Source organism: Aedes aegypti, chromosome 3 (genome assembly GCF_002204515.2).
Source record: "Aedes aegypti strain LVP_AGWG chromosome 3, AaegL5.0 Primary Assembly, whole genome shotgun sequence".
In the NCBI taxonomy this organism is placed as follows: Eukaryota; Metazoa; Arthropoda; class Insecta; order Diptera; family Culicidae; genus Aedes; species Aedes aegypti.
In genome coordinates this window covers 71,255,315-71,275,882 of record NC_035109.1, presented here as the reverse complement: position 1 = coordinate 71,275,882, position 20,568 = coordinate 71,255,315, and the positions used below count along the sequence as shown (strand labels likewise).

General features: G+C 38.9%; 1 protein-coding gene across 4 annotated transcripts in view; it reads left to right on the top strand.

Annotated features, from left to right (window-relative positions):
- The window catches only part of LOC5574559 (connectin), a 764,796-nt gene that overhangs the window by 511,281 nt on the left and 232,947 nt on the right, over window positions 1-20,568 (top strand). Inside the window, exon 1 of one of the 4 annotated variants that reach the window (XM_001661459.2) lies at window positions 16,563-17,172. The exons of the other annotated variants lie outside the window; for them this stretch is intronic. The gene's annotated coding sequence lies outside the window, so the exon portion shown is untranslated. Of the gene's footprint in view, window positions 1-16,562; window positions 17,173-20,568 lie in introns of those variants that run through there. 4 annotated transcript variants of the gene reach the window in all.

Here is a 20,568-nt window from a genome sequence, read left to right as displayed (position 1 = left end):
CAGGTTAACAATTTTTCGCTCTATTGTGCAATAATGACTGAAAAATCTCAGAAATCTCATACCTATCGTAATGTTCTCAATGGATTCAAAGGTTTACGCATGAGTTTTAAACGTTTATTCACATATTCAGTAAAATATATCAATAGTTTTCACTCACCCCATTTATCCACTTGCCCCGCGGTACCTTACATTTATTTCATTCTTTGGAAACAGCAGCATGAAACGAGCTCACCAATTGATAATCACTTGCTGACAGGGGAGCTCCAAATAAATTCAATTCCATCACCATTAAGCTTGAAGCATACGAGCTTCAGGAAGCACTGCCCAAAGACGCGCGAAAACAGGAAAAAAAACTTCTTCGGCTACGCAAAGATGACCCATCCTGCTTGGGCTTCACTTAGCACTCAGTAATTGATCTTAATGTTTTATAGAAATTGTTGATGATTTATTATCAACAAAATTGGAGTAAATCATTCTTATCTGGCTTTTCAAGATATTTATATGGAGACTATCAACGTAGGTAACTTAAGGGACCAGTGACATTTTTTAATAAAAATCTTACGCCCTTATTACCAATTATTTCTTTTGGTAAACAATTTACTTCTATAAAATTTTGTCAGCAGTTTCAAAATCTATCGAAAGCTCACCTGTAAGATTTCCCAATGAAATTCAATAATAAAAAATAGACAAAACTTTCAATAGTCATAAGCTGAGACGAGACTCGCAAAGACGGTCTTCTTTTTCTGTGATTGCTGAGTTTTTTTCTTATTCCCCTTTGTGTTTATACCAATTATGCGCAAGCCGTTCAAACCCTCACATGTACCTCTCAGAAGAAAATGATTGAGATTGCATCACATCGGATCATAAATAGCCGTTTAAGTGAAATTTCATGCCAGCAAACGTAGTAGACATTAGAAATAATTAATCTTCTGCTTAGATTTATCAGCAACTTTGGAAAAAACTGCTCCGCTGACTGAGGTTTTTAATAACAGTTTACTTTGAACACAATACTTTTCACTTTTTCAGCAATAAAAACGATGGGCTGCATTTGACGTTTCGTGAGAGGGGAATCTGGGCTGCATATGACGTTGATATTTTTCCTCTTCGCGAGTCTCTCTCAGGTCATAAGTATTCCACTAGGTATTATTTAGATGATTATGTGAGAGTTTTGGTCTGGATTTTTTGCTGTGTAGGGGGAGATCCTCCAGTACCGGACACCTAAGTCGCTGAATTCGTAATTCAAACACTATTTCATACGGTCTTTTTTGCCTATTTATCGTTTTTGTAGCGCACAAAAATAAATTAGAAAATATTATATGGAATTTTGACATTGCCTTTTACCAAATTGACCAATGGGGATGAACCAGCCTCGGGCTGAATTTCCCCTTAATAAAGAGTCAATCAATCAATCAAATTGACCAATATTGAAAGGTGGCCCCTAATACCGGACACGATCTCGAAATGCCTCGAATTCTATAAATTTACACATCATTGAATGCTTTTACTCCAGGATTAGTATTAAGATGCCAATTGAATGAATTTGCAACATTCACAAGAGTAATTTGAGTTTTATTTAGTGAACTAATGGTTCATCAAAAAACCGCTATCATATATGATGAAAAATGTTCACGTCTTGTTTTGAATTTTCATTCTAATAAATAAAATAAATGAAAATAAATGAAAAACTAATAATTTTAAGACATTTGTTCAAAAATTACAAAGATATCATGTATTAAATGAAGCTTTCCGAAACTGGGCGACAGGAGGTGTCAGACCAACATTGTAGTTTGACCATATTTAGTTCAAATATGGTACAACACCGCTAGCGCATGACGGCTCACTATAGTAGCATGTGCGAAAGAACTTAAAACTATTGAGAACCAGAGCTACAGGTCCAAAGCCCTGATAAAGGTGGATGGTTGTGATGGCTATGACCGTGATCATCATGTAAAGAACAAACGGACATTGCTGTATCGTGTCAGCACCGAGGAGGCAGCCCCTCTAGCACGATGTAGGTAGCGCAACCCTGGTTAGGTGGCCTATCGAAGACTCTTCACCAACCAAGAAAGGCAAAAAAAGAGCAAACGGATTGATTTTACGGTAACAGACCCGGCAACAAACAAAGGACAACGATTGGAAAGTTGGATCTTGGAACGTTAGAACTTTGAATGAACCCGCGCGTGTAGGGCTCCTGGCTCGTGAACTGCGGAATGTCGGCGTTCTATGACAGCCTGAATAAGGCCTACGGAGAGTGCCCAAAACAAGACGTCAAGATAGTCATCGGCGACGCAATTGCGCAGATCGGGAAAGAAGATTTCTTCCAACCCGCCATTGGAACAGAAAGCCTTCATTCCGTTACCAATGATAATGGCCTGCGGCTAGTAACCTTCGCTGCTGCTAGAGGGATGGCAATCAGCAGTACCTACTTCGCACGAAAGAATATCCGCAAACACACCGGGCGACACCCGAGTGGCGATCCCGGGCAGGTGAAAAATGCTTAGTAATAGCAAATTTTGATATGGACATCTAAAAGTGATATTAACTTGATAGATATAAGAGATAAAAGATCTGAAAATTATATCTAAAATTAACTCCTGGAATAGCATTAGCATATCATATTTAGCTTTTGTAAGATCTAACCAATATCAGCGAGCTATTCATTTGATCTGCAAACATCAAATTTTGCTATGGATCAGAAGTTCCAGGAATAAAATTTTGATATTATCATCAGATCTTTTATCTCTTATGTCAATCAAAACAATATCTCGATTTGATGGTCAGAATTTCGCTTTTGCTCGGGATGCCTGCTCCCGAATAGACCACGTGCTGGTTGATGGGCGACATTTCTCAGATGTCATAGATGTCAGGACCTTCGAGGCCCTAATATCGACTCGGATCATTATCTTTTTTTTTCGGGCGCGGTTATCCAGCGTCACGAGTTCCACAACAAACAGAACGCTGCGCTTCAATATACAACGCTTGTCGACTGATGGGGTAGCTGCACAGTACCGTCAGCAACTAGACGAGAAGTTGGGAAGAATCAACGTTGTTGGAGACGTCGACAGCCTGTGGGACCCTATCCACGAAGCTGTGACAACAACGGCGCGGGAAGTGATCGGCACTGGTCAACGACGGAGACGAAACGACTGGTTCGATGAAGAGTGCCAGAGAGTGACATACATCAAGAATGTCGCCAGAAGCCGTATGCTTGTGGCCGGTACCCGACAAAACAGAGAGCGGTACAGGGCAGCGAGAGCTGAAGAAAAGCGATTCCACCGCAGAAAGAAAGGGCAGCACGAAGAAAGTGTGGTAGCTGATGCTCAAGAAAGCATGAACCGGAATGATATGCGGAGATTCTATGCAACGGTCAATGGTGTGCGGCACAATACCGTACCAGTGTCCGCCATGTGCAATGATCGAGAAGGGAATTTGCTGACCTATAAAACGGCGGTGGTCGCCAGGTGGAAGGAGCACTTTCAGCAATTGCTGGACGGTGGAAATGGAAATGTAGCGAGGAACAGGATTAACATTGATGACGACGATCAAGCTGTGGACCCACCGACCATAGGAGAGGTTAAAAAGGCTATCAGCGAGCTATAGAACTGTAAGACTGCTGGGAAGGACGAGATCCCGGTTGAGCTTCTCAAGCACGGAAGCAAGCAGCTTTACTAGTCGATCCACCGAGTACTTCTGAAGGTATGGGAGGAAGAAGAATTGCCCACCGGCTGGTTGGATGGCCTCATACGCCCTATCTACAAGAAAGGGCACGGACTGGAGTGTGCCAATTACAGAGGAATTACCCTGCTGAATTCGGCGTACAAAATTCTGTCGCGCATCCCGTTTAACAGACCTGCGACCGCTCGAGGAGTCCTTCGTCGGCGAATACCAAGCTGATTTTCGTGAGGGTCGTTCGACAACGGACCAGATGTTTAGCTTGCGAATGATCCTAGACAAATTCCGGGAGTATAACTTGCAGACTCACCATCTGTTTATTGATTTCAAGGTGGCGTACGACTCAGTGAAAAGTAATGAGCTTTGGCAGATAATGTCTGAAAATGGTTTTCCGGCGAAACAAATTAGGCTGATACGTGCTACGCTGGATGGTTCGAAATCAAGTGTTTGGATCGCAGACGAGGTGTCAAACTGGTTCGTGACGTTAGACGGGGGACGCACTTTCGAATTTCTTGTTCAACAGTGCACTCGAGGGTGCTATTAGGAGATCTGGCGTGCAGAGGAATAGCGCTATTATCACAAGGTCGCACATGATCCTTGGCTTTGCGGACGATATAGACCTAATTGGAATTGATAGCAGGTCAGTGGAAGAGGCCTTCGTGCCTCTGAAGAGGGAGACAGCGAGGATAGGCCTGACCATTAATTCTACCAAGATGAAGTACATGGTTGCAGGTAGAGAAAGAATCAGGCATGGTAGTGTAGGTGCTGAGGTAGTGTTTGATGGGGATGTGTTTGAAGTTGTTGAAGAATTTGTTTCCTTTGGAACACTTGTGACATGTGAAAACGACGTTTCCCACGAAGTGAAAAGACGTGTTGCGGCTGCGAATAGGGCCTTTTACGGACTACGTAACCAGCTTAGGTCCCGCAGCTTGCAAATTTAAACAAAATTCACCCTGTATAAAACATTGATTCTTCCGGTGGCTCTCTACGGGCACGAAGCGTGGACGTTGAAAGAGTCATACCTGAAAGCTCTCGGTGTTCTCGAGCGTAAAGTGCTGCGGACAATACTCGGTGGGAAACTCGAAAATGGTGTGTATGAATCCGCATGAATCACGAGTTGTATCAAGTGTACACAGATGCGAATATTTACAAGCGTGTAAAATACGGCAGACTTCATAGGCTGGTCACTAAGTGCGAATGTCGGAAGCAAGAATTGCGAAAATAATATTCAGCAGGGAACCAGATAGAGGTCGGCGGCTTCGGGAAGACCACGAATACGCTGGCTGTACGCAGTGGAAGAGGACCTGGCAACCCTAAACGTTCGGGGCAACTGGAGAAGTTTCGCCCTAGACCGACGAAGGTGGAGCTCTACAATACGCTACGCTGTAGCCATCAAGGTAGGTATGGTACAAAATATATTCTCACTTTCAAATTATGATAGTTGATTCTTTCTGTGAGATCAACATTATTTTGCCATATTCAAAATCATTATTAAATAAGTTCAAATTGAAAGCGATACGTCAACTAAACATAATATTCCGGGGTAGTGGTCTGCAAGATTCGGATGGGGTGACCACGCATCCCTGGACCCTCTATTCCTACGCCCATGGACCCACCGAGAGAAGCAAGATTCTGTGTGCTCGTTATATGTGTGTATACTCATGCGTTCTGCTCCGTTTGGTGTTTGCTTTGAGGGAGACTCAGCAGATTCAAAAGGCCTTGAGGATCATCCGACGGCAAAAAGTGTGAACCCGAAGAATGAGGATGGTTGACCGACCACCTAAATTGTTTTAGGTCAAACAAATTTTATGCTATTAGGATAGCAGGTTGCTAGCAATTTTCAGTTTATGGTGGTTTCTGGGTCGAATCATACTGCAAGGTGCATACTGTCGTAAAAATAGGTTTGCGGAGCAAAGATCAACACTGGGCTGTTATTGCACAGAATATTGGATACTTGAAGCATTGGGGCTGCGTAAGTTATGTCCTTCATGCAGGCAGGTGGAGTCTTTGCAGACGCTGCACCATTTCATATTTGCGACACTAAAGGACATTCCAGAGCATAATCATGCTGACGATGTTTTCGAAGGATTTGAATAGGATTTGGATTGGATTTGGATTTATCATAAATTGGTGAAATAAACCTAAGCATTTATTTATATTAAGTTATCAAAATATTACATTTCATTTGTCGTAGCAGTTCGAATTTTTTACAGGTGCGTTGCTTGTAAGAGAAAAAAAAATCGCTTTCAATTAACTTAACATAAACATATTGTGCATCAATCGTGCCAATAGAAAATTGCATATTTTACATCCCTGAGGTGTTTGAGGTAAGTCAGATGTGAACATTTTGTATAATATTGGCCCCAAAATGGTGCCTTGAGGAATACCAGCTCTACAGATAAATTTGGATTTTTCTGGCAAAGTATGTTTGAAAATTAAAGTTTTTTTTTAATTTTAAAATCAAACCTTCATGCAAAACACTGTCGCATGCTTGTTCTATGTCTAGAAAAGCAAGACGCCTTCAGATTTGTTGAAACGGATTAAATTTGTTAAACGTAAAAGTTGATGAGGCAAAAATTGAATTTTCGTTGATGTGGACCATCATTCTGTTCAAAATGACCATCTCAAAAGGTTTACTGATGGAGGAAAGCAAACTGATTGGACTCTAACTAGAAGCTTCTGCAGGATTTTTGTCTGGTTAAATTGGTACAACCTTGGCATTTGTCCATTTGTCTGAAAACATATGTTGAAAGACTGATAAGCTACTTTCTGGAAGTTTCTTGATGATGATTTTTCTCACTTTTCTCAAATCAGTCCCCCAGAAATTTTCAAAAACATCCTCTTGATTAGGAACACTTTCGAAATCCCAAGTAACTTGATTTTCAATTGAGTTTGTGAATCCTAAATTGTTATTTTATATTACCCAATTGAAAACTTATAGAGTAAACATTGAAAACACCTTCTTTCGAATCCATCACCGCAATGATAACCTCCATCCAGCCCCGGCTCGTTTCCCAAACAAAGTTCGAAACAAATCTCTTCCACACCCCTATCAATCCCAGATGATCAGCAGTCCGTAATCGGGGGCGTACGTTTTGCTCATTTGTTTCAGCCTCACCTTTATCACTCAAGCCAAAACTTCCAGCTCAATTGCCAGTTTGATCGATTCCTTTTCTCGCCTCACCTGCAGCTTCGGCCGTTTACTATTATACGGCAGGTAGGTTAATATCCATTCCTTCGAAAGAAAAAAACCGGACGAAGTAAACTCGCTCTGTGACCTGAGTCTATTCGCAACTTTACCTCCCTCGGTGAGCTCCTTACCTTCCACGGAGGAAGCAAGTGAAAATTCGAACCTAACACCAATAAGCGTTACGCTGCCGGTCGTTTTTAGTGGTGGACAGGGAGGGCATTAAAGTTTAAGCCTCATTTGGATTTACGATCTGTGAAGAATTTTCAAATTCCTTTCATTGCTTCCTCATCCATACATCCTCGTTTGCTGGGGCCAGGTTGCAAAATGTAACTTTGTACCGAACCAACCTTCGCTAGTTTAAGTCTACAGTGTGTTCCCTCTAGAGGGGACTCCGCAACGGATGAAGATGGAAGAATACGCATCCTGCGAAGGTGCGTTCGGATGTGAGAGAAATCAGTTGCGAGAGGAGAGAGGAGAGTGCGTCGGAGAATAATCATCATACTCTCTGCTGCTCAGACGTTCTCCATTATGCTGCTAGAATGCACTTTCGTTCATGCCACATTCCATGCCTCCTCAGTTAACATTTAGGTTGTTATAACTTATGTTATACACATCATTCTACCTTAATCTATTTATTCGTAATAGAATGCAGAGAAAGGCCATTTACCTACCAAACTGTAAGCCATATTTGTATTTCACCCGACTTTCCAAATTTCTACGATCAAAAAAAAGACGCCAATGGAAATAGAAAAAAACAGTTTTCATCAAGCCTTGAACATGGGACCACTAGACTCATAATCGGTTGGCTGACCATTAAGTGTACATCGTTTTAATACTTTTCTCAGAATGTAGTTTCTTTCATAAATTCCACGGTTGGGAATGAATCGGACATCTGATATTCTTTCGATTTCTGACGATTATTTCAATATATATTTTGTAAAGAACGACCAAATATCTCCTTCTTTTGATTGACTATCGTTTTTTTCTAGTTCATTACCCCATTACTGAGAAAATTTCTTGAACTTTCTTAATTGCATAACTTTTCAGGAGAATAGATTATTTGGAAAAGAGTCATGTGTTCGGAGAACCGATATTCGGGGAAAAGCAACACAATATTTGAATAACTACAAGTGAATAATTGGTTTGGCAGTCTAACACAAACATAGTGACAAACTGAATACCATGACAAAATTCCGCCTCGTTATTGTGCACCTACTATGCTCTGCAGATGATCTTGAGATTGTGTGATCACTAGGTGATCTTGTGCTTCCCCGATCCGATCCTTACGGATTTTGAAAAATCAATATATTGTTAGTATCCCTATATGGTATCCTCGGATGCGTCGGATACTGTACATTCCGAGCTTTTTCACCTTTTGCATTTCGCAACGTACATATACCGAGCTGAAGATCTCCTTGACATTTTCCCCTATGCTGTGATTATGAAAAGCTAAGGACAAGATTGTTTGAAAGCAAGCTTCATTGATCTTTCTAGAAAAAATTTTAAAAACTCCGAGAAGCATACAAAACTGAAAACGTTACTCGATACTTGAGCACTTTGAGAAAATTTGCGACGCTAACTTGACGTGGACTTTGTTCTAGAATAAGACAGGCAAAATAAGATCAAAAAAGAACTTACATGATAATTTCTGACTTAGGGGGGTCCGTAGCCTTGAGGTTACGCTTTCGCTTCATAAGCGGAAGGTCATGGATTCAATTCCCAGCCCCTCCAAAAAAATAACTCGTCCAGCCACCAGAAGACGCCGCACGGAGGACCGTGCCTAGGGGAGCACATCCATCCTCCGTCAGTGTCAGATGGTGACTGAGACAAACTGACCCACTTCGCAGGCAGCTAGCCTCAAACGACTCAGGAACACGGCAAAACGAACCAGCGCAAGAGCAATGGACTATGGCTTATGTAAATCGATTGGACCAACAGCAGAGCACTCTCCTACCTGCTCGATGTGAGAGCAAAAGAGCAGAAGGGAGCGAAAGCAGATGTAAATATAGATTAGTTAAAAATAGAACTGTATCGGTAAGGAAGATACAGATAAACTGATTCCGGCACAGTAGTGGCCACGAGCACGGAGTGCCTTAAAATAATAAAAAAAAAAAAAAAATTTCTGACTTCGGTATCATTCGACTATTATTGGCAATCATAATTGAAACGCAACATTTACAGTATTTTTCTATCAAAATACACCAGATTATTCTTTGTTCTGTCAGCTTCCCACTGATGATATTTCCGATACTGAACTTTTTTGCTTGACAGAGATGTCGTCAGTTCAAATGAATACGCTTCAAAATGCGGCTGATTTGGTGTTGCTGAACAGATTCGAGTGCAGTTCTTATGGGAAAGCTGCCGAAGCAAGCGAGGCTGCCGACAATAGTCACACTGACATGAAATATTCGAAGTGTTTGTAAAGTACCGTTTTGTCTCAAATTCCGAACAGACTCATATTCCGAACACTCGGTTTTTGTATGGCGACTAGGTTGAAATGTTTATGTCATCAAATTACCAGGAAATGGCAGTCAATTGCAATTCAATTTCAACGTCTTCCAATCAATTTTATACCTCGGGAGTAGTGATGATTCTCTAGTTTAAGGCCAGTAGAACTAGCTCAGATAAATTTATTTGCGAAATTATTTATTCGAATACGATTTGTTCGTGCTGTTCGGAATTTGAATCAAGGTGTTCAGAACATGAGACAGAATGAAAGCAGTGTTCGGCATTTGAGTAAAAATGTTGTTTCATTCTTTTATGTAAAAATAATACTAACAAGTTTGAATAAACATTTTAATCAGTACAACCAACAGATAACGGGTAGACTTCGCGAAGAAATTAAAATTTTCAAAAATATCAGCTAATTTATGCCTATCAGATGCTTTTGAAGTCACTATTGGCCTTAAGTGTTCGGAATATGAGTCAAAACGATATGTCGGTGTGTTTTTATAGAAGATGTGAACAGACAAACACGTAATTTGTCTGCTTAGGGCAGAAGCACCGGTTTTGGCCATACGCCAAATAATTGGGCTTGTGACAAATTATGCAATGATATCTGCTGTGTTCGTGCTCGGACGATCGGGAGAATTTTTTTTTTTTCTATCTTTATTAACGAGATTTTTAGCCCTGGGCTAGTTCATCTCGGGACCAACGGCTTTACTTCCCATCCGAATGAAGTCGTCACTGAAATTTTTAGTGACTATCTCGGGGATGGGATTCGATCCCAGGTCCTCGGCGTGAGAGGCGTGTGTTCTAACCACTACACCAGGTCCGCCCCCCGCTGGGAGAAAATAGTGTAAGAGTACAATCACCGTTGCGGTAGCATTTTTCTGTTACGTATGAACAGACTTTGTTCACCATTTTCAACCACTGTCTACAAATAAAGAAGATACTGCAATAAACCGAAGATTCTTCGATAAAAAAAATATTTAGAAAGCCGTATGGCTTGGAACAGACAGAAAATAGTCATTTGATTTAAAGTTTGCTATAACAAAAACTGTCGATAATGTATAGGCACATCATTTCTGTTTTCACTCAGAATTCCTCACCTGAATTGAATTTATATCGCCCAACGGATGTAGAAGCAGAAGCTAGTTGACAAAGTAAATGAAAAGTATAAAATAATTCGTTGAAGACACTCAAATATTTAAGGCTCAAGAATCCATCATTCAATCATCAGCAATCATTAAAAATGAACAAACAGTTTTTTTCCGGTCACATTTAAAATTATCCTCATGAAAATCAATCACTGAATTATAGAGTGCAATGCAGTGAGAGATTTTCATGAACATTGCATCGGTTTTAAGCAAAAAAAAAATTGAAAATTTACGAAATTATGATGGTTAATTTCTTATCAACTCCAGAAATAGAACTGTGGAGTACTACTACTTTTCAGCACTTTTTGGTTTTGGTTCTTATATATTTTGAAAAAAAAAAATGAATTTTTCAGGAAAATATTGTTCTACAGACGTGTTTCTCTTTTTAAATCAAACATTTTTGTAAAAGAGTATACTGCTCTAAATACTTTCGTTTAAAACATTAAAAAATAACACTTTTTACACAATGGGACATTTGTTATAACTTTAAAGTGGGTGATTAAAATGCCGTGTTTCTTGCAAGTTATTTCCTAGTTTAATATAATTCATTACGAAAAAAACTGCATGTCGTATATTCAAAATTTGAATTACAGGCAAAGTTGTAGAATATATTGTTTGTCTTAAATTTTCTCGCAAAAAAAAAATGAGTGTAATCAAAAATTTATATTTGTCCTATACATGAACACTGAACTTATTTTACTATGTTGCGTAAATATGGTTGCTTTAAATTATTTTTCTACTGGGAATCAGGTACAAAACCTTTTTTTTTGTAATTTTTATGTGATAGAAATCCCGAGTGTATCCCAACATTTATCTTTCTACTCAAACATACGCACTGTTTCCGTACAATCAAATATATGTAGAGAAACTAAATGTCAACGCTTTGAAACACGATTTATACACAAAACATTATAATAAAATAAGTACTTTCGGAAGAAATTTTGAATGAATAAAAAAATAATATTTATGCCCAAACATATTTACCGAATTCCTAAAAGCGAATCCATGCCGCAAAAACTACATGCCTTTGCTTTAAATATTGATTTAGAGGCTAGCAACATGAACATTTATGTTTTTTCGTAGGTTTTGAGTAGCATAGCATAGAGCATAGTATAGACTGACTGTACATGTCAATGGTTGCTACTCCGTGATTGAACGGAACTGGTAAGAATTGCACTACGATCCAAATGAATAAGGGATGGGAGTTTCCGCTTACTCTCGAAGTGCAATTTTAGCATATCTAATATTATTGATCAATAACGGCGCCGGCCAAGTCCATACAGTCAGTTGGGATGGGGAAGGAATGTTAGGGTGTAATGATTGCTGCTTCTAGAGACCGAGAATACCTCTGCATCTCCACAATCACCACGGGAAGGGTGTTTATTAGTGAGGGAGGAAAAGATCTGGGAGTCACCTCTGGTCAGTGATGCGATCCATGGACAAGGGGGAAATATACGACTTATATTTAAAGCTAGTTTTGTATTTTTGTCTCGAGAAGTTTTTGGTAGAAGCTTTAAAAAATACGTCAACATCTATAATGTCGAACAATTCAAAACATGTTTTTATTAATGACGAAAACTGAAAATTACATGTATATATTTTAAATTATATGAAACAGGAATAATGCCGACACTTATAGTGACAAACTTTACATAGTTTGTTTGAAAATTACATATAAGTATTACTGTGCATATTGTCTCGATATGGTAGAAGTTATAAAAAAATACGCCAACATTCACAATGTCTAACAATTCAAAAGATAATTTTTAATAATGTCAAAAAGAGAAAAATATATGTGTTTTGAAATTGTATAAGAAAAAAGCATAATGCCGACACTTATAGTGTCAACTGGTGAGTCCGCTCCATGCCCGTGACAACACAACCTTCAAGCAATATTAAAAAAAACTTTGTAGAATGTTAATTAAAAGTCACGCCCTCAAGAAAACATGTGCTATCACAAGCATGAAACGAACTCACCAGTTGGCAATCCATCCTCGACTGAACACAAAACTGACACTGACAGCAAAACTTCTTGGCGTCCCGACAACAAACCTTCTTGCTTGTGCCTTTCCAAATACCTACCCAGCAAGACGCTCCAAAACAGAAAAAAAAATCTTCGGAGACGAAAACACGCGCGAAACCGTGAGCAAAATCTATCCGACGACGCAAAACCGAGCCGTCCTGCTTGGGCTTCACGAAGCACTCTGTTTTTTCGTAGGTTTTGAGTAGAAGAAATTGTAAGTGTAATTATAAATTTCTATTTCTGCTCGAACTTGCTCATTGAACACATACCTACTACTCATTTTTTTCGAAAAAAAAAAAAAAAACTACACGTCATTGTTTTGAAATTCGATTTATAAGCAAATAGCTTAAAAAATAGGATGCCTAGAAGTTTTTTAATCATAATTTTTTTTTTGTATAATCTCCTATTTTCCTTTCTACTCAAATATGTTCTCTGGACTACTGCTATCAAATTGAAGTCGAAAAACACTACATGTTAGTGCTTTGAATTTTGGTTTATACATAAAATATTGCTCAATTTTGACAAATCTGCAATATTGACAGATCCAAATGGACGAAAATCGGTAGTTTACGTGAATAACTGAGACTCGATAATCTATTTTACCACAATGATCAACAAACAAATATTTTAACTGAATTTCGGCAAAGCGGGATGAGGGTGGAGAGCGCTTACATGTATTTATTTTTTGTACATGTAATAAACCTAAGTATTCGCATAATTTATTGTAAAATTGTGTCTTAAAATGAACCGTTCAACAATAGTCAGCCAAGTTTGAGTCAGCAATAGTTAAAGCCTTCTACTCTTCGAAATGAAATTGCAGCGAAAATTGTAGTGAGGTTTTGCTTCAAACGGAAAGGTGCATCATTTCTCAAATTGAGTGCAAAGCGAAATGTCCACAGTGGTGATGGTTCATACATTTGTAATGTAATAATACATTTACTTTAAATTAATTTGTGTTTATCATTATAAATTATGTGTAGTATTTTCTTCTTATTCTTCTTCTAAGGAAGAAAAAATTTTGCCGGATTTCGGTAATAGTGTGCCGAGATTTTGGGCAATGGATTACCGATCTCTTCGTTAAATTTTGATAGCTGGGTTGATTTTACATTTTACGGAACAATCGGCACATCGAACTTTTAAAGAGATTTTTGCCGAGATCTCAGCTGTTGGGTTCTCGGCAATTATTTTTGCCAGCCTCGGTAAAACAAATTAAGTGTGTAGACAAACAGTTAAGGACAAAAAGGTTTTTCTAGATTATTTTCAGTAATATAATATAAGAGTGTGATCCAAAATTTATATATCTGTTCAAAAATGTTCTCCGCAAATCTAAAAGCAAATTTTTGTTGAAAAAATGTCTCTTTGAAACACATGGCAGAAACAAGTGTTTAACTAGGACGTTCTTAACAATAGTTGAAGCTGATAGGATCAGTTATAAGTTATCTAGATCAAATCTAAAGGGATTGAAATATAGAACAACTTATTCCAAAATACTTTGTCGAAAATTACAAACCTATAGCATGCATAGCAAAAGCACTAAAGGTTTTGGAATGCGAAATCCGCAATCTACACAAATCTGCCTCGTAAGGGATGCTCGAAATATTTGTTTGAATAACATGCATTATCTGTATAATTATCTAGGGTCGAAAACTTTTCATTAATAACATTTGCGATTATGTTTGTCACGATTTCATTGCATTGATTTAATTACTCTAGGAAACATTTGAACACTCCTAGGAATATGTTTTTCATGAGATATGTGAAAGAAGAATTGGATTTCATGCAAATAGGGTTTTCAAATCGGAAGTTCAGGTCTGGCCTAGAGTCTGGCCATGTTTTTCAACCAGATATAAGTGTTCCCTTGTCACGTTTTTCACACATATAGCAACGAAACCAATAGTTAGCTATAGGTTTAAGCCATTTTTAGACTTCAACTAACGAACCAATGCAAGAATACATCATTTGGTTTACCTTCTTGCATGGGGCGGAAGCCTGAACTTGGTTCTGGAAGTATTTTCCGGGTGAAAGCCGAAACCGTGGGACAACTATAAATTTGACCAGCAGCTACTTGACTGTCATGAAATCTTCTCAGAAACCCAATGAAAGACATAAATCTTAATGTTGTCAATTTTACCATATGGTCAATGTCGGGTTGTAGGATCACTTCCGGTAAACCAAAAGCAGTGAATAATTTGTCAATCAATAGGCATCAACAATGACGTTGTTCTTTCCTGATTTCGTTGCTCAAGTGACTAGGGAACACTTATTTCCGGTTTGAAAACCCAACTCACAGGATGTCCAACTCATCCCACCGATCATAGTAAAAACTGCATTTCAATGAGCATATGAGTAATTCTCGTTGAAACCAGGCCGACATCGGCACCCATCGTTAGGATTCCAATTTTATGTCACTGATCGCTAGTTTTCAATAAAACTTAAGGGTGGTCCTTTCGGTTTTCTTAAATTGGTGGACCCCTCGTACGCCAGCTACCAGAACAGTTTGCGAAAAAGCTCATTTCTTGATAAATCATGGGTATTTTTCCTTTGGAACACAGCAAACTTAGTGGCATCGTATAGGCCGCCAGATTATTTCACTCAAAATAATACTCCTTTTCTTCATCTGAATCGAATAAAACACCAACGATTGAAAACTTGTTTCTTTGTGGTACAAAAAATAATGTTTGCATTGATTGCACTCACCATACGCGTCAAAATCGTGAAGCATGATTTAAAAAAAAATAATTCATTTCATAGGGTAAATACCATTGCTCACCTAGTTTTTGTAGCCTATCTTGCGCATTTTTTCTTCAGCTTTCTGATGGTGTTCTCAGAATTCATTTTTTTTTAAATTCAAATGAAAGCTATACCCAGACAACCAGATATCGCATGAAAGTTCACGTTACAACTCGTTTATTCATACTAATTACATCAAACCCGCAAAATACCGTGGATAAACTCGTCAGATAGATGACCTCCTCTTTTCTGAGTTCACTTGTACATTTTGTTTCGTCTCGTACACTCGTACAAACAAAATCGGATCACTCCGTAGCAGCTGTCAAATCAACATTTGTTATCATAAGTTAAGTCGGATAAGATCACAGGTTAGTTCGGTAGAAAATTTATACACTCGCATTGTATATTATTATTCATCACATAATGTATGCACGCATATCGCCTCCACTTTTGTACGTAGAAGGCCTTTTCGCGACATCTTATAAGTGAAATGTTGCACATATAAAGCCTCCAGGTGATTTAGTTATACGTACATTTTGGTTGTCTGGGTATCCTTTCACTATACGATGCCACTAAGTTTGGTATGTGTTCCAAGGGAAATATAAGACATTTCACGTGTAGAAATACCCAAGATTCATCAAAAAATGAGATTTTTCGCAAACTGTTCAGCTAGCTGGCGTACGAAGGTTCCACCAATTTAATAAAACCGAAAGGACTACCCTTAAGTTTTATCGAAAACTAGCGACCAGTGACATAAAATTGGAATTCTAACGATGGGTGCCGATGGCGGCCTGGTTTCAGAGAGAATTGCTCATATTTGTTCCGGAGCATCAAACGAAAATAAAAGGTATTTTCCGGTGCTTTGAGGGTTAATTGAAAACTACTGTTAGTGAATGGCAAGATGACGTAGTAATGCTACATATCACATTACAATTGCGGAGCCTAAGCGTCTTCAATTCCCTTCAAAAATATCAATCTGCAACTTGTTGATTCACACGCAGGTTGAATCTCACGTCAAAACCATTTGGAAACCTCTGTTCTAATGCAATCGGAAAACTGCTTTCCACCGCGTGGATAGCAAGTGGAAAATGAAAACAGACGGCAAGGCCGACGACGATTGACTGACTGACTGGCCTGGTCTGGAGAAATTCCGAAGCGCATGATGGAGAGCGATTGTTCCGAGAGAAACTCAGACCACGAGAGAGTAAGCGAGAACATTTCCACAGTCCATCGTTGGGAATCGCTTCTGTGAACGTGCTCCGCGTCTGACTCCTTTTGGGATGCATTCTCCGACGGTGCTCGCAAGCAAGTTTCTAGCTCGTGGGGGTTCTGACCTCTTGCTTTCGCGTTCCACAATCCAGTCTAGGATAACCGCGCGGACGGAGCGGAAGTGTTGAACCAGACGCGACTGGCCACGGACGAATACCCGGTGAAAGTGTGTCACTTTGTAAGGTTTGCGGGAACTTTCGGCGTATACATAGGGCTAGCATATATTGAACGTGCGACGAAGGTGAGATTTTGGCACGAGTGTTGTGATTCTTGAGAAGACGAAGGCCAAATTTGCGGCGGGTCGCGAGTTTTCCGAGGTAGATTGAAACCTATTCAAAGCTAGTGGAGTGTAGTCAACTTTAATGAAGATTAGTACCTCTGCCGTTGTGTGACTGGATCGACGTCGACGACGATGAAAGGATATTCTAGTCGCTGAAGATAGATAGTGAGTGAAACGGATTTGCGAAGTCGAAGCCAGTACCAAAGCTGTGAAAATTACGTACATCAGTGAATGTGAACGGGCGAGTTTGCTGAAATAGAAAGCGTGGAATACGGCTTCGGCAACATTGAGTTTCCATCAGGACCCGGAGTTCTAGCGTCGCTTGTTGGCTGTGGTGTACCGTTGCCGGATTACGTGTGTAGTCTCAGCTCATCACATCGTCACATCGAGAACTCGCTCTTATCCTCAGGTAGGTGTTTGTGTGAAGATTGAAAAACAAACAGCCTAGCGCCACTAGGTTAGATGATGAATGTAGAAGGCTGGTAACGACCGACGATTATGATAGGTGAACAAGACTTTACGGTTCTGGGAAATCCTGCTTGCTTAAGGCAGTCGAGTCACAATCAATCACTGTCAACGACGTCGAGGTATACGTAGATGCTGCTTCTAAGCCGGCTTTCGCACAGCTGAAGTGGATGTAATAAATTGTCGAATCGATTGTTACGTGACGAATGACTCCATTGAAGAGGATAGTTCAGAGGTCTAGGGCAAACGGGAGAAAGGTCTGTGATGTCGGTGATCGTTACAATTAATGGTTACACCTTTACAATCTAATTCAGCTTGGCACTTTGCGAAATGACATCGGATTAGCCCACTTCAGAAGAGGTGACATTATATTGTGCGGGTGTCTAGATTGTGCATGATTAGATTGGAAACCCAAGGGATCAGGCGGTTGGTGTGTAGGCGATACAGTGTAACTTCGACCACGGCTCATTTGCAATAACATTTTCTGAGAAGTGAGTGAATGAGAGTGAAGGTATGCAAACATCTGTGGTGAAAATATTTGATATAAAAAACAGCATTCTATGGAAATTTAATGAGGCCCGTTGAACGTCACTACGTAGAAATCTTAATTTATGAAAGCTATCTGCTGTTGGTAATAAACGGAAACTCATCCCTCCACAAAGTTATTTGATTTCTGATTCCGGGAAATTGCAATAACTGTCGGATTGCTAAATGGATTCCTTATAGTATTTGACCTGGTACCTTTCAGTGTGGACTCAACTAGACAGAATGAAACTCCATTCTTTTTCTTCTTGGCATTACGTCCTCACTGGGACAAAGCCTGCTTCTCAGCCTAGTGTTTTTATGAGCACTTCCACAGTTATTAACTCAGAGCTTTCTTTGCCATAGTTGCTATTTTCGCATTCGTATATCGTGTGGCAGGTACAATGATACTCTATGCCCAGGGAAGTCAAGGAAATTTCCATTACGAAAAGATCATGGACCGACCGAATTGAACCCAGACACCTTCTGCATGGCTTTGCTTTGTAGCCGCGGACTCTAACCACTCGGTTAAGGAAGGCCCCTATGAGGATTCCATTATGGGGAAGCAAAAAATAGCAATGTTGCTACTTGTAGAGACTCTTCACGTTTAGCAACAATTTCCATCACAGTTGATGAAATATTCATCAGTCGCACGGGCTAGTCAAAACCATTGCATATAGCGACACATAACCAAATACATTACAATAGCAATTCATAGATTAAGCAAACTTCGGAACAAATGTTCAAATTGAAAATAATATTTCCATACCGATTTATGAGAAGGATGGTGCATTATTTTGTGGGCTTCGTAGCCGTGCGGTTAGTGTCACCGAGGCATTTAGCCGCATCGTGCTAAGGAGTGTGGGTTCGATTCCCGCCTCAGGCCGAAAAACTTTTCGAGAGGAATGTTTTCCGACTGTGCCACTGGGCGTTGCATGCTAGTCCGTTGTCTAGTGTGGTGCTTCCTTCAAAGGGCAACTAGCCCACTGGAAGCATTAACGTGTAGTGTCTTTTAATTTCGAAGAAGTAATGAATGTTTACTCGGAATAATTCATGATTCTCTTGAGCGGAACTCCGATATTGAAAAATACCAGAATAACAAAAGTTGTGGTACAGAACCATTATAAGTGCTATATTTATCGTTGTAAAGATGCAAGCGAACGATTGAAGAAAAGGCAACTATTATTGTTTTGTTCTTTTATCGGTTTGGTCCATATTTATATGATCACACACCATGAGCGTAGCCAGAGGGGCAGGATGGGGCCGTTGCATTCCCCATGGCTGTCTGGAAAAAAATCAAAGGTTACAGGTTCGTCAGCAGAGCTTTAAGCAACTCAAAGTCAATTCATTCAGTATGGATGAGGGATTTATTTCTATATTTTCTTTGAATTGTTTTTGTTTTTTTTTTCCGAGAATAAATATGAAATGTTTCTTAAAACTCTACAAGGAATTTATCTAATAAATGCACTATTATTTTTTTAAATACATTTTCTTCAGCAATACAAGCAAGTTTATTCATGAAGCTGTCCAATAATGTTTTCGCTCCAAATGTTTATGATTCTTTCCAGTATTCGTCTTGCAATTCCACTAATTCAATTTATTAACATGTTATTTCTCCGAATTTGTCCCAGGAATTACAATCGGAATTTAATTAGTCGCAATATATCTTCAAACGACTCCTAGTAATTATATATCAAGATATTATGCAAATTGCTCTTAGTCATTGGCGTAGGAACAGGGGGGCCAGGGGGGCCTGGCCCCTCCAGAATTATCCAGCCCCTCCCCCAGAATTTTTGATGACAATAAAAAAATAAAACAAAACCGATTTAAGATGACGCAAATTCTTCTGGAATTATGTACATGACTCTTGTTATTAACAAAAAAATCGCTTCAGTAGTTACGTTATGTAATGTTGTACAAATATATTGAGAAAACCTCGTTTACGTTACACAGCATCAGCGCGGCTGTTCTGACTTCGGTGAATCGTGCGAAAATCGAAAGCTTAACCGTCCGATTAATTTCCCATATGAGAATTCACTAAAAACATATAATAATTGAAAAAAACAGACACAAATTTTGTCACAAAATTACTAAAAATACTACTACGAAAATTAAGGTTTGACTTTCAAAGAATTTCGGCATGGGAAAATTTTTATCAGATTAATGGCTAAAACAATGTAACAAAATCGGCCATAGTGTTATTCCATAAATAAATTCTTTCTTTGATTTTGATTTAATGTTTTAAGTATTCGCATGAATACATTTATTGCTTTGACTATATTATTTCAAGAAAACTTATTATTTCATAAATTATTTGATCAATTTTCAACAGATTTGTAGCAAATTATTTTCAAATAACTTTTTGATATTATTCATAGAATATTATAATTATCAAATTCCTCAAGGAATACTGAAGGGTGGCTTCAGATCTTTTGCAAATCTCATGGAAATTAATCAAATAATATTGTTCATACCTTCAAAGCGAAGTCTTCCTGGTGGACATCCATTCCTTCTATGTCTACTTTTTATTAGCAAGTTGATTCCGGAATACGTTCCCGGATTTGCCAAAAAAATGTTACTTCTGTCAAATCTAATGCTGGGATATTTCACTGGAAGTTCTACTAGAAATTATTATGTGAATTTCTTTCAATATTTCACAAAAAATTTATTACAAATTCTTTTGCATCGCTCATCAATGGTCCTTAAGAAATGTTTCCAAAATACATAACAAGTTGCGTCAAATTCATCTTTGCTTTTTTTCTAGAAATTTTGCTTCAAATCTCCGGTTGATTCATGAATTCGAAAGAAAATTGTATTT